General features: G+C 33.8%; 2 protein-coding genes across 13 annotated transcripts in view; one reads left to right on the top strand and one right to left on the bottom strand.

Moving 5' to 3' along the window:
• The window catches only part of LOC127477273 (uncharacterized), a 702,414-nt gene that overhangs the window by 542,638 nt on the left and 144,691 nt on the right, over positions 1-15,085 (bottom strand). The window lies entirely within an intron of this gene.
• Positions 1-15,085, top strand: part of CNTLN (centlein) — a 263,978-nt gene that overhangs the window by 211,392 nt on the left and 37,501 nt on the right. The gene's annotated exons all lie outside the window — the stretch shown is intronic.

Here is a 15,085-nt window from a genome sequence, read left to right as displayed (position 1 = left end):
GCTCACAGGAATGTCTTCATTGAATTCACTGACATCTGCTCATCAATTAAAGTTAAGCGTAAAGCTTGACTGCGTTCTTGAACCTTCTCTACAATGTAAAGTGTTCTATGGGTAATATGGTTTTGCCCGAGAATATTTATTCACCTTTAAATCTCATGCAAAAAAAGTTCATTGATTTGGGAATAATTAGTCATATGTTGCCAAGAGATTTTATTTCAGCTCTGCAAGTCTGGTTTTCTAATAGATCATCACAGAAAACCAGTTTGGGTTGCAACCGGACAAGTACTCTTAGACTTGTTCACTAGAGTGGTCCATGAACTATGCATTATTAGTAACTACTGCTATTAAGTATGAACGTGATTTACTAATCACTTCACACATGTGCTTATTTTCACTGAATTTAACGAAATGTCAAGACATCCTGGTTGTGGTCATAAAACTAAGTTTTACTGGCTCTAGTCTTGCATATCACTCTATAGTGAGATCACTCTATAGTGAGAAGTTCTTTTGTGCTTTGAACTTTCAGGGAAGGAATGACAATAGAGGAAGTAGCTGCAAATTTTTTTTTTTTAGTATTCTGTGTTTTAGTATTCTGATAGACTGTGCAACAACATGCAAGATATAGCTGCCATGTGTTTCCATCAGCAATATATCCTACCTTGGAAGTTTGAATTCTCTCCACTTGTTTCATGATGAATTCTTACCTAACAGTCTCTCTTCTATCTCTTTCCCAGCCTAGATAAATGTATTCTTGATTGTGTTATTATGAAAAGTTTTCAAGACTCACAGGAAATTGGGGAAATAATTTTATATTCCTTTATATTGTGAACATTAAATGAGTTGATTCTCTAACCTTCTTTTACCTTTGCTCCTGTCCTAAATTTCCCTGATTGTGAAGATATGGAACGTAAGATTGGTGGAAGAAAGTGCTCGGTATGTTTAGCAAGATAGATACATATACTAAGAGAATTGGTAAGAGACAGTTCTTTATTTGAGAAGTTGGATTTTCTAAGAAGTTGGATGAGCAAGGTCATGGGATTGCAAAAATGGTTCTATGACCTGAAAGTATCAGAAGTTTTATAAGCACATACACACATTTTTGTTGTGTGCCCCTGTGCAAGTCACTGCTTATTGAAATGTAAATGGGAAATAAAATTCCAAAAATTATTTTCATCATACTTGGTATTACTTAGTATTTGGATTGGAGCTAAGCACTGCTACATGGAACACAGTGTAGACTCAATGTCTCAGTTCATACCGTAAGGTTAAATTGGTGCACGTAAGTACCAATTCATCATTTTCACTAGCTCAGAATCTCATATACCATGAAATTAATTTTTCAGTTGATCCTTCACATGAATGATAACATTATTTTTTTCCCTAAGATAATGGTTTGCACCTTACACATATATTCTATCTGGATATACTATGAAATAAATGACATTCTTTTTGCAGTTTGTTTCAGAGGTAAAATCTTTCACTCATTTTTTTAAAAATTAGTGACAATGTGAAAAATCCAAGCCAGTGCAAGAGGATATCTTCAGTCATTGACAACTAGTCTAAGCTTTCAATCATCCACCAGAGTCTGATTGAAAAGTATAGATCATTATGACCTCACAGTGTTTTTAATGAGGAAATCATTACATCATAATGAAAACCAATACATCGCTCGAGTTCACATTGAGTTAGGCTGAATGGCTGTCTCCTGGGAACTAGGACTCTAAAGAAAAATGAGAGCCCTAGTATGTAATGAGCTGACTGTGAACTCCCATTGTCATTGTGAATAACACTAGTGCAGTCCTTGAATGTATAAACTGGATTCTATATAATAGGAGCAGAGAGAATATGTTTTCCTTGGCATGATTTGATTACTCCTAGAATACTCTGTGCAGTTAATACACAGAATCCAAGAAAGAAATTAAAGAAAGTAAAAAACATTTCAAGACTTATGAGAAGGATTTGAAAATATACCATTCCAGAGAACAATGTGTGATTTTCAGAGAGGAGATTAACAGGTAACTCAAGTTAAATATCTAGGAAAAAGAAATCTTGCGGAGTCTGCAGTCTGGTAAAGGAAGATTGAAAAAATATCCAAGGACTCAAATAAGGTAGAATCATACCGGATACGAGATCTGTATTTTCTATGTGACTGTAATTGATCATTGCCAGTTGGAGTCAGAGAACTGCAGTGATATTGGACAATGAAAAGGAAGAATTAGAGAAATCAGCTGCTTGTGATTAGCAGTGGGCAGAGTCTTTCTTAGAGGAATAAAAAAAATGTGTCTGTTCTGTAGGAAGCATGAAAAAAATTGCAGGAAGAGAGAGGATGTGTTTAATGGCATGAGCTGAATTAATGAGAAGTATAAACAGGAAGGTATGTTCTCAACTTCAGTAACACTGTTCATTTATCTGAAGAACTGATGGAAGAAATGCATGTACTTCATAGAGCACAGCTGGGCAACAGTATTTTTGTAATGAGTGCCAAAATGGGTTTAGTAGTGCTGTGGAAAAGAGATGTAAACATGGACAATGAATTTAAGATATGTCAAACTACTGTTTTATAAGGATGTACCTTAGACAAGGAAGAGTGTTATAATGACGTTCAAACATCAGGTGGTTATAAGGAAGAGAAATTATGAGGCAGGCTAGGAAAATATCACCACTCAAGACATATACATATGGAGTGTGGAAAATAGATATTGTAATAAAGGAAGTAACTCAAAGGAAATACATATTCCACAGTATGCGACAGGAACATTTAAAGAGAAGTAGTCTTGAGCAGAAGATATGCAGGGAAGAAAAAATAGCTTTTGTGGTGTAATGTACACAGAATTTAGGATACATTAACCCTGTACAACCATTTAACGTTGCTAATTGCAGAGCTGAGAGAAGACTAAAGCTCATTAATTTAGGTAATATGTAACTTGGTAAGGAAAATATAGAAGAGAAAAAGATAAATTATGATTTTTTTTTTTAAATATTTCTTTCATATTCCACCTGTAAGGTTGAGCATAAAGAAACAGTTTTTCAGTGAGGTAGTAATGACGTTTTTAAAGGAAAAAGCTTTTAATTTCAGCTGGAGGCATAGAGGTAGATTAATCTTTTTTTTAGTCAAAATCTTGATAAAAGACTAAAGCTGAGATATTTTGTCAAAGGCTTGGATTCAAAAGAATAAAAATACTTATTTTTCAAAGTATTGTTTGTAATATAAATTTTGGCAGAAAAAATTACAACTAAATTTACCACAGAAAAGTGAGGGAAAGGCATTCTGATAGAAAGTAATTTCAATTAAGAATCTACAGGTGCTGCACTTACCTGAAGATATAAATTTTACAAGTTCTTTTACCAAAGTTGGATAATCATAAGTAAAACTAAGCAGTCGGAGATATAAATTTCAATTGTTTTTTTAGGGAAGTCTATAGTGAGGACTGAAACTTCAGGTAGTATATGTTGATTTACAATTTCAAGATTTCTACTTTGAGTAGTTACTCTGAAAAAGATAAAAGCACGTTTTCAATGAACATAATTTTGACAGGAAGGCATTACTACAGCTTAGAGTGTATTCTATTGCAGACCACTATCACATATATTTTTGAGTACAGTTCAAGACATACTTTCGCTTTCTTGTAAATTCCTCCAAAGTTTGTGAATATTGCATTGTCCTGTGTTTATTTCCTTGTCAGGAATCATAAAAGTTTAAATTTATTTTTATTATTCAGCTGCTGGTTTATGATATTTGCTATACTCTTCATAAGTAGGAGTGAAAAACTTCTTTATATATACAAATAAATATTTTCTTATTTACATATACTCAACTGTGTAGCTCTAGACTAGTCTTTACACTAGCAGCTTCTGTAGTAGTCATCCTGTGTACAGTATTCATTTTATATATATACCAGATTCTCAAGGGCCATGGCTTTTGCCAGATGAAGCACTTTTGATTTTGAGGCTATGAAGTACAGTTCTGTTATTGATCTGTGCATGACACAGCCAGTCTCTCTGCTGGCAGAGCGTAGCAACATTTATCCAGGAATTCGTGAAATGTCACTCGGATCATGTTCATAAGGTAAACTGTGCAAAAACCAGGATCCAAGCTGAGAATCCATGAGGAATTGGACGTGACTCTCTTATTCCTTCATCCTATCTTCTTGGTCAGCCAAGTGGTATTTGTTAAAACAATGTCTATGTTTTGTGTTAGGTGTTGAAGAAAGTGTGATTAGCACTAGGAACACCATGTAGTGTAGTCATACTGCTGTTTTTCTCAGGTTTTTAAGTCACTTGGGAGAACAAGATTTTAAGTCAATGAAAGTGATCTAAGCATTGCAAGTCTATAATTTTTGTTTCTAGTGAAATGATGATTCCTGTACAGCTGCAAGCAGGAAACTCCGCTTAGATCTTCTGAAGAATTTTAAGTTTTCTTACTTCCCTTTGCATGTAGAGATGTGCAGCAATTCATGTTTGTCATTAAGATCTCAGTAAGCAGTAGTGGTCAGAAAGGGTGTGTGACTGTTTCTACAGATAAAACTGTCAAAATACTGGTAATTACATGTTTTCTTTCTTTAAAAATTATGGTTGAAAAAGGTTGCACATTTTTACTAGTATCAAAAGCATGTCATGTAAAAAATATTGAAAACTAAAATATATAATTAAAAAGCACACTTCCATATACTATTTATCTATTTGTAAAGGGTCAGACATTTTTATAGGTAGTGTTTCAGCAATAGACTGTCTGTTATCTGCAAATGGCTGTAGCACCTTCTCATTTAAATAAATTGGTTTGAAGTATGAAAAAGACACAAAAAGCTGCACTGCCTATTTTTTTTTTTTTTGTCTGTCTAAAGCAGTTATAGCAGTAACAATTTTAAAGTTAGCCATTAAGGAAAAAAATTATTTTTATATTTGCAAACATTTTTCAATTTGAAACATTAAAATTGTTTAAAAAGTATCTACATATTTGATTTAAAAATCAGTTATTAGTTAAAGTAAGAAGAAACAGGTTTTATTGAAGTGATAGTTTTGAGTTTGGAAGTCTTGGGATTTTTTTCCAAATATAACAAGGATTTTCTTTTGTTTCTCTAAGATAATTTCTTTAGTTTGAATCCCACAAGACAAAATCAAGATTTAATTGCAAAATCACTAGTGAATGACCACTGAAATGTTCTTGCTCTCTACTTTTTCAGAGGTTTTTCCAATGTTTGTACATAAAAATACGGAAAACCTGGGGGAGAAAACTTGTTGTTGGTCATGAAAAAATATTTGCATACATGATGCATTTATTTTTACATGTTATCTCTCCCATTACAAGGTTAACATATGCGAGATGCAAACTCAGTAAGGTGTGGAAAAAAATCAATATTTTAGTTCGTTGGATTTCAGGTTGAGTTGTGACTTTTTTGTTTGGTTAGTTTTTCTTTTGTTTCCTTGGTTTTTTGGGGGTTTTTTGTGGATACGTGTGTTTATTTTGCAAAGATCCACAGGCTGAACAAATACTGTTGTTAGGAACATGATGATGGAACTTCATAGCATGAAGGCCACCAGCTTGTCAAACTACTGTTCTTCATAGCAGAACCATAGCTTGTCAGGCATTATTTATTAAAGAGGACATTTGTTGTACTACTTAGCAGTGTCAAGGCACTCTGTGCAATATTGTATCTTGGTTTGGAAACCACATACAAAATAAACATATTGGAAGAAAGGAACAAGAATTTTAGTAAGTTTTGAACATACTAACTATGAGAAAAGATTGAATGTCTATAATTAATGAAATACATAAAATAACAGATTAATGGTAAAGACTGAAGGAGTGCAATACCCACCTCCCCAGGCATAAAAGATTATTTAAAACAGCTAGTGGTCAATTGGTGCTTCTGTATCCCTTAAGGAGAATGGATTTCATTTTTCAGGAAAGACCATATATATATATGTATAAGACAAATTTTCTCTCTGAGGGCACTAAAGAACTGCAGAAGGCTGCCAGGAGAATCTTCTCTGCAGTTACACCAAAGTATTCAGGAATTGTCTATTTATTCTCTAATGAAAACCTTTTTTTTTTGTAAATAACTAACATATCTTAATACTGAAGAGTTTGAACCATGGAGCTAGCAGCTAGTCCTTGGAAATTTCTACTCCTTGGACACAAAGTTCGCCTTTTCCTCCATGCAGCTTGTTACTACTTGCTTTCTAGTATGGTTTATCAATGATCAGAAAGCAGAACCGTAACAATAGTTCCCACATCTTGTCCTTCAGGGAACAATGTCAGAAATAAACATATGCTAGAGTTCTTCTGAACTCCTCTGGATTTCGGAAGAGGAATCTTCACCTTCACCAGTTCAGAACTGTTATGTCTTCTGCAAAGCACCGGTTTCCTGTTAGACGCTATTTTCTTACCTATTGCACACTAAGATATCTTTGTAGCTTTTTTTTTTTGTCTTTCTATCTAGGCATAAACGAATAGGAGTCAAGAGCTAAGGCATCTTCAACAACAGTAGAGAAGTTTTACAACTAAGACTACTTCTGAGACAGGGAACTACACCTGAGATTCCTTTTTAAAAAAATTTCTCTACAGCATTCCCTCCTTGGGATTGCTCTAATTTTAATGTGCCTTAGACACACCCCCCCCCCCCGCATTGTTGCAGCTGAGTGCTGTTTTACAGGATTCTATGGCATCCCTACCGATGTACTGTCTCTGTAACATAATGGGAGGAGTTTTTTAGATTTGACACCATATTCATTTGCCTAAAGTGCCTGAACCTCATGGACTCAGTTGCTGCTAGAGGAGGTAGAAGAATGTGCTTTCTTGCTGATGTTTTGCGCAATCTGATGTGCTCTCCTAAAGCTTAATTGGGAATTAATAAGGTAATCATGGACTGTTCCTGTAGCTTGTGTCATGTTCAGATTTATTTTGCATCACTCCATGCTACCTTTGATGCCTAATGTGCCAAGAGCTTCAGTTCTTTTCTCAGTAGTGTACGACTATGACTAGCTATAACAAGTCTCACAAGATTCACAGGCACTGGAAAAGGATTTACTTTTTGGTTTTCAGTTCATTTGCAGATTCAAATGTGGTTCTGTGGTGTTTAGAGTATTATGTACACCAAAGAGAAAGGTATGATTTTGTCTATGCTCTTATCTTGGTGAAGCAAGCAGAAGAGAATGAGGGAAATGCTAAGGGACAGCAGCTCTCGGTCTGGTTCAAGCTGGGATGTAGAATTACAGGGATTAGGTGCAAATACAGTGTTGTCCACAAACTGTTCATGTATGTGAAAATAATTAATTGCCCAAGTGAGTCATAGTATTGATGATCATAATGATAAAGGGAAAGTATATTTCACTTTATACATTAGACTGAAAACATGGCTTTTTCTTGTGATGATCTCTTCAGGTATTTAATAAGTAATGCAAGGGGTATTTTACCCAAAACTGTTCCTTTATGCCTGTAATTTTAGCAAGAGTTCCAATGATAACATGAATTACAAATTAAAGATAAGACTTTTGGGGTTCATTTACAGGAATCCAGGGATGAATTACCACCTTAATTTATATGCAGAACATTGTAGTGGTAATTTTTAAATGCAATTCATTGTTTTGAAAAATATTCCTGTCTTTGCATCCTCCCCGCAATGTCTGTCATCAGCTTTCTCATACTTCTCAGAAGTGGCTAGCAGTATGTTTTTATTTTCTTACATAAAAATGTAAATAATAAATAAATATTTGTATAATGTCACTTTTGTATGACTGGGAAAATTCCAGGTGCTTAACACTTTTTTCCCAACTCTTTGTTGTTTATTTCTATATTTCTCCTGCTCTATGACAACATAGACCTTTACCATTACCTGTGTTAATACAGTTCATATTTAAAATGTTTTGCTTTTACACAGCTGTCTACATTAAGAAAACAAAAAACCAAAAAACCAAACAACCTTCTGAGGACATTTTTTTATCTTCTGTTGATATTTGAAGCGGTTACAGGTGAAATTCTTAAATAATTGTATAAAATTAAGCATAGAGCTATCTGTACAAATTTTGTTCCTTGAATATTGCAACCAACTTCTAACAATAACTATAACCTACATTTTAGTAATTTTTATCTTAAAACAGTTCTATCACTTCCTCAACATAAAATGGAAGAGAATGCTCTTTAACAATTGAAAATATTAGATTTAAAAAAAAGGAAAATGATATATAAAGAGGAGTATGGGAGATGGAACAGCTTTCCCTACAAGCACAGATTTCCTGCCCACTTATATTTGAGAAGCAGGAATATTTCAGTTGAAAATGGTTCACTCTAAAACAGATGGAAATGAGGAGAGGTTAAATTAACATTTCACCATTTTTTCAGCTGTTTTGTTTCTTTTTTTGCTTATATATTCTCTTAAAAATAACTTTAATTTTTAAAGCTATAGAGCTGTATGCTTTGGAACTAACTGGGTAAATCAAAGAAAGTTTAAAAACAGTATTTAAAATAGCATTTTCATTTCGGTTTCTCTCTATTTTATGTGAGTTATACAGAAAACAGATGGAAGCATTATTAATTTTTTCCCCCAATGAGTTTTAGTGCAGCATATTTGTATGTGTTATCTGAAACATATGAATACTTAGTATTGCTGCTGTTAAATTCGTAATGAGTTGTAGGGATTGTGGAATTCCCTGACTGGCTCTCATGCAAGTAGTTCATTTGCAGTGCTTAGATGTGTTAAGATTAAGCAGGGGGAATATGGCAAGCACTATCCCTGACCCTAGATGAAAAATTCAAATTTCTAGCTTTTTGAGTTTGCCCCAACTCTTGTGTTTGACGAAAACCTGATAAATACTGTGTAGTCCTGAAGAAGATTGTGCAGTAAAACCTGGTCCTAACAACAAAAGATCACATGGATTCCATGTCTTGTATTGAAAATTCCCTAGTAAGTACAAAGCCATGGAAATCTTGAGGTAAATGTTTGCATCAGCTGGAAGTCTTTGCTTGTATATAGCAATAGTTAATGTGCACAGGCACGTGAGGTATTGGAATACCCAACTTAACTAGTATTCATTTAAATAGCAATGGTGGGTACATGAAAAAATTGGGTTTGGACTTAAGCCATATCTTCACAACTGGCTTGCTATAATGTTGAGATATTTTCAGATGGGGCAAAGTGTTGTGAAACATCTCTGGTTATATTGTCATTTTTAATTTATTTGTAGTAAAACATTTTCATGTACTGTGTTGGGCCTGGTAGATATTAATGCTTCAAATAATCTAAACTAAATATGTAACATATAGTACAATATAGTGTAATACTGAATATTTTTATTTTTAAGAAATAATTTTTAAAGTTCTGTAATTTTTATCTGGAAACGTTAAGGCCTTGGAGGCAACGTAATGCACATCAGTATATTCTGGCAGTTTGCGTCTCCATATTGGAAACTCTGTCACTACAAAAATTAAATCACATAGTTGTGATCATATAATTGATCATAATGAAACTAGTTACATAAGTAATGTTAAATAAATAGTTAATAGTCTTTATATTCCTTTGAAATTTGCAAGGAGAGATGGAGTGCTGCATCTGCTTTAGTATGAAAGCAACCTAGTGTTAATATATACAGAAATTAGGCATGGGATACAGCAATGTTTACTTGTACAGAAACATGACACGAAATGAAAGTGATAGAAAATGAAGGCTAAAATAGAATGCTGAAGGTTAGAACCTTTACCTTTGAATTGGTGTAATCATTGTACAGATGACATGTTTCAGAAGCATTTTCATAGTCTTAAAAACTGTTACTTATATTATTATTATTAAGTTTTTTCTTATTTTCCATAATTTATTTGAAAGATCACTGGTTGCACAATGCACGGTTCTGCACTCAGACTTGTCTGTTGTTTAGAGGAGCAGATGATTTCTTGGAGAATTGGGCCCCGAATATATTACTCAAATTCCTTCATACATGAGTGTTGTGTATTTCTCTAGAGTAGATTTATGTATTCTGGTCTTTATCTTTGTGATGATGATGATCATATATATATATATATATATATATATATATATATATATATATATATATGTGTGTATATATATATATTATAAAAAGAGAAAGACAAAAGTATCTATCTGGACTGATTTTATGCATTTTCTTTTTTTATTATTTCATAAATTGCCATAGCCAGATGTTGCAATGCTAGGCTTTTATATGTTGTAGAATAAATTTAGCTGTAAGTTAACTATAAAATAGCTGAATTAAAATTACAAGTAAAGCCCTTGTTTATGAAGTGCTGTACAGTAAATAACCATTTATAAATGATTGATCAGTACTAGCACATGGTTAAGAAGACACTCAGAGTCTTTGACAGGAGTTTTTGTTAGTGATTACAACTGTTTTCCCAATAATAGCTGAATTTATAATTTGTATGTGTGAAAGGGCAATTCTGTAGATAACAGCAATGTAAACATTGCTTTTATAAAGCAGATGAACTGCAATTCTGTTACCATTATCAATAGGACAAATGTTTTTCTTTAGTAAAATACTCTTATCTACAGGCTGATGTCTGTATTTCTCTTCTGGGAACTAATTTAAACACTTCATGAGAGATTGACATTTTCACTATGTTATACATCCTTAAAAGCTGCTTTGTTCATTGCAAACCATATTTAGTATGACCTCATAATAATGTAGCACACCTCAAGTGTCATGCCTGTCTTTACTATGCACTTTGGAGCTGTGTTCATCTATATCAGACAACTGCACTTCAAGGAAAGGGTTTTTTTTTCCTTGATAGGCTATTAGCAATAATTAGGAAGATTCACTTCAGTAAGATGTCAACACCAGATTGTTTAAAAAAGTTGAATGTCAGTGGCTTTTAAAGAGAGTTCTTTTCTCTGACACATAGGTATGGCATGTGAAACATGAAATGTTAATTTAACTTTTCTGCTTATTATTCATGCACAATATTATTTTGTCATTCAGATAGTACACTGACTGAGTGCAAAGGGTGTTAAAATAGTGCTGCTAGAATAAAAAGAGGATTAATCTACCATTGGCCAATTAGCCAAAGGGTACTTAATGGTCTCTAAAGGCTACTGAAGTCTAACAACTAGCTAAAGCACTGGCAAAAAGTCCTCTATATTACCTTCATTTTGTGACATAGTCATTTATTTGACATTTTGTGACATAGTCAGCTGCTGATAACTGTGTTTTGCTGAAAAAAAGTTACAACTAAGTGGTTTGGTAGATTTTACTAAAATTTCAGGAGAGTAGATGACAAACATGTTCCACATTTTAGAAGTTTGTCGTGCTTGGGGGTTGTCTTTGTTTCAGTTTAGGGTTAGGATATTAAATCACCAAAGACTTCTGTTTGATATTTTGTCTTCATGTCTAGAATACTAAGTAATCAATCACTTACAGCACTTGCATGAGAAGAACTTTGATTGAGGATTTGGACTTATTTGCCTTTTCTCCATATGATCACATTAAGTATGCAGCACAGTTAGCTTTTTAGTCTGGTATATATCTTTTCATATTTTCAGCTACATACCATCTTTATTAATTTTAGCTTTTTTTTTTCGTCAGGCAGACGAAAGTTTTGATTCAAGGGAACAAAAAAAGACCAAATTTAATGGGGTTGACATAATAAATTTGTCTTGGATATTGTAAATATGTTCATCGTTATGTTATAGTAACATTTAATAGAGTGGGTAAAGTCATAAATACCTAACTCTGTGCCTCCAAGTATGATTTGAAAAGTTCTTTCTTGTTTTATGTATACAACATGTACTTCTTATTTTGTTGTTTTTCACGATCAAGCTAAAACTGTGAGAAAACAGACTTCTCTGTAAGCCTTTCATAGAAAGTGTTAAATCTTAATATAGAACCTGATATAGGATCTATGCATATAGCAAATGTATTTTATTGCCTACTGTAACAAGAGGTCTTGGAGAAGAGGAGTGTGTTAACCTCAGTTTTCTTACAGTTCTTGCAATATTTTCTTGTGCCAGGATTTTAGAATGGGAAGCTTTGTAGCAAATAGGATTTTTACACATCTGAGTATATTAGCTATATTTGGATTACAAAATTGGTAGTAAAGCAAGTTTATGTCATTGCTTAAAAAGGGTTTCAAGAATACCTGATTTACATCCTGTTTTATAATTTTGCTTAGAAATGTTTTCTATATGATATATTTTGCAAATATAAATGCATGGGATTGTGTTACAACAGTGGCAGTGCAGTCAGCCACTACTAACAGAAATGTTATTTTCATACATGCCAGTTGCAGCAGGAGGGTGACTGCTGTAAACTGAGTTCAAAGGCCCTCACAGGGTGGTTGTGATGCCAAGGAGCAATAGGCCATTCCAGGAACTTCCTATGTTAATCCATTTGGCCTTCCACATAGCTGTCTTTCTGAGAGAGCATTTATGGTGAAAAGCCTTGCTGAGTCAGTGGAAGTGTTACACTGAGTACATAGAAACTGAGATTTCATCACTTATTCCTTTGTGAACAGCAGAACAGAGTGTCGTGGGTATACCAGGAGCAAGGAGATTAAGATAGATGGATGTTAAAATATTGAACCTATAAACATCTGTTAAGCCAAAATACTCTGGAGGAGGTGCAGCAGACAAAGGCCTCTACATTGTAGAGGAACAGCAGTAGCCTGCCTTTATCAACATCTGGTCTAGCTGGTGTTTAAGATTCTGCCTTTCATCCGGGTGACCTCTTCCCCTGGAGTAAATTCTTTTTACTCTGTCACTCAGGATTTGCATGCATGGTAGCACACACACAAAACTTCCACTGTGTCTAAAAAAGAAAAAATAACAAAAGGCTTGACCTAAAATGTAGCAAGTGGTGAGGAACAGCAGGGTAATGAACTTGCTTCTTAAGTAAGTAAATGCAAGGAATATCTTTTAGGCATAAATATTTTCCTAGGGCATGGGGGCTGTTTTTCATGTTGCACATAGATTGATATAGGATTTTCACATAGCCGTTCAATATATTGTGAATAGAAGAGTAATGGAATAGAATTAGCAGTGCTGTAGCATATTTACATTGTCAACAGATGTATTGAGACAACCTCTTTGATATCTCTGATTGCAATTGCATGTTTGCCTGCTTTTGCAAGCTGAGGGTGTTTGCCGTGTACATGTGTTACTTTCATTTCACCCCTGTCATTCTGATACTGTTTCTGAATTTATGTAGATTCTTATTTTAAATTCTTTTTTTCTACATCTGTAAATAAATTCTACAACCAGCTGTCCTCTTTAGCACTCGTCCCATGAAGGCCTTATCTTTTTTCAATATATTTGCTATAATTTTTGAGAATGTGGCCAGTGCAATCAGGACATTTTAGAACTGATGCATATTTGCAGCAGCAGTAGCCTAAGAAACTTCTGAGAGTCACAAGCTCTCTTGGGCAGATATGGGGGCATTTCTAGTTTTAAACAGAGATATTGATCTAGCTATGTTTTTTTCTTCTTGCTTTTCTTTTTATGAATAATTTATTATAGAGACACTGAATCATGAAATTCTGCATGTAGAAATATTGGTTATACTTGACAAATTAACATAATCCTTATATTTTTCTATACTATGTCTTTCTGTACTACTACCGGCTGTGCTTATTGAAGTAGCCTTCATTTTGTCTTTTAATCTGAGAATGTATTAATTATGGGAATAGTATATCATATTGAGGAATAGTCAATTCAGAAATACATTGACACTATCTATTTCTTTTTCAATAATGACAGCAGACACAGAAGGGAATGGCAAGATTAACCCCTTTACTAAGAACAATGTTTACCTCAGATACATATGTAAAATGCCCAGTGACTTTAATAAGTTTGCTTAATGAATGCGGAAGAAATACTGTTAAGAGTTTTAACTTTAAATACAGAATGCAGTTTCTCATACCCATGGTATTTTTTTAAGCTAATGCAAAATCTACGAGCATTCTCTTGTCATTCTTAATAGGAATAAATATAACTATAAGTAATTTTTCTTTTATTTGGATATATGTGATCTTCAGGTTATCAGGGAGTTATCAGGTTATCAGGTTATTCAGCGTTATCAGGGAGTGTTGCATATATAAATACATATACATTAATAATTTTTTTCTAATACCGTTAAACAGTATAAGATCTAATTTTTTAGTTAAATAGTAAGCTACTTGGAAAGAGAATACTATTTTTAACTTTCTTTCAACCTTTTCTTTTTTTTGTACCAGCATATAATCAAACACACGTTTAGTCATTTCAGGCTGTCATATCTTCTCTGATTTCTGATCAGAATTCTTCACAACAGAAGGGTTTTCATTTTGTACAATTGTTCCTTATGTTAAATTACTGTTTTATAGTCTTCCTTGGAATAATAAGATAGTACTGTAGTTACTTCTAAGGAGCAGAGAGTTCTTGGGCCACTGTTGGCTTCCCACTGAACAGTTTTGTGAAGGCTAACCACTAGCATGGAGATTATTTCAGTTCCCTTTTTGCAGAACAACATTTGACATTATTTAAATTAAACAATTACTTAAAACATTAGCTCTGTAAGGGGTTCCATGAAATATATTGGTACAAAGATTGAATAAATCTTGTTGGTTGTCAATCAAGTGCAACAAGACTGAGAGTTTGTTTTCATGATATTTATTTGAACTAAATCCCTAACAAGGCTTGTCTGCTAATTGGACTTAGCATTTATGTTGCTAAATGAGAAGCATTTTGGCTGCAGTATAGGGTGGTAAGACCTACCCAGTGGAATAAACAACTAACATCTGTTATCCTGTCCTGCTCCAGCTTGTCTTTTAGCACTTAAGTACTTCAGCCCTAGAGTCAAGGTTATGGAGTATGTGGTTCTCTGGCTGTGGTGCATGTATGTGAAAGGGATGAAATAACACACGAGTAAAGACCAGCCAACCAGAAGATATTTAGTGCAGCTGGTACACTTTGCTTTAACCTCTACAAGCCCTACAAATATCAAAACAAAAGCCAAGAGAAGGGTGTATGTTTTATAGCAGTTGTCAACACAGCAATTCAGGTGAGCTTACAGTGGTCACCATTAAAATGGATTTGACATTTAACCACTTTTAATATGCACTGATGTCTGAGACAACTTAGTATTTCTT

Source organism: Manacus candei, unplaced genomic scaffold, assembly GCF_025592945.1.
Source record: "Manacus candei isolate 608988 ecotype Guabito, Panama unplaced genomic scaffold, ASM2559294v1 h1tg000051l, whole genome shotgun sequence".
NCBI classification, from domain to species: domain Eukaryota; kingdom Metazoa; phylum Chordata; class Aves; order Passeriformes; family Pipridae; genus Manacus; species Manacus candei.
The sequence above is the reverse complement of the archived record's forward strand: the minus strand, read 5'-3'. Positions and strand labels throughout refer to the sequence as shown.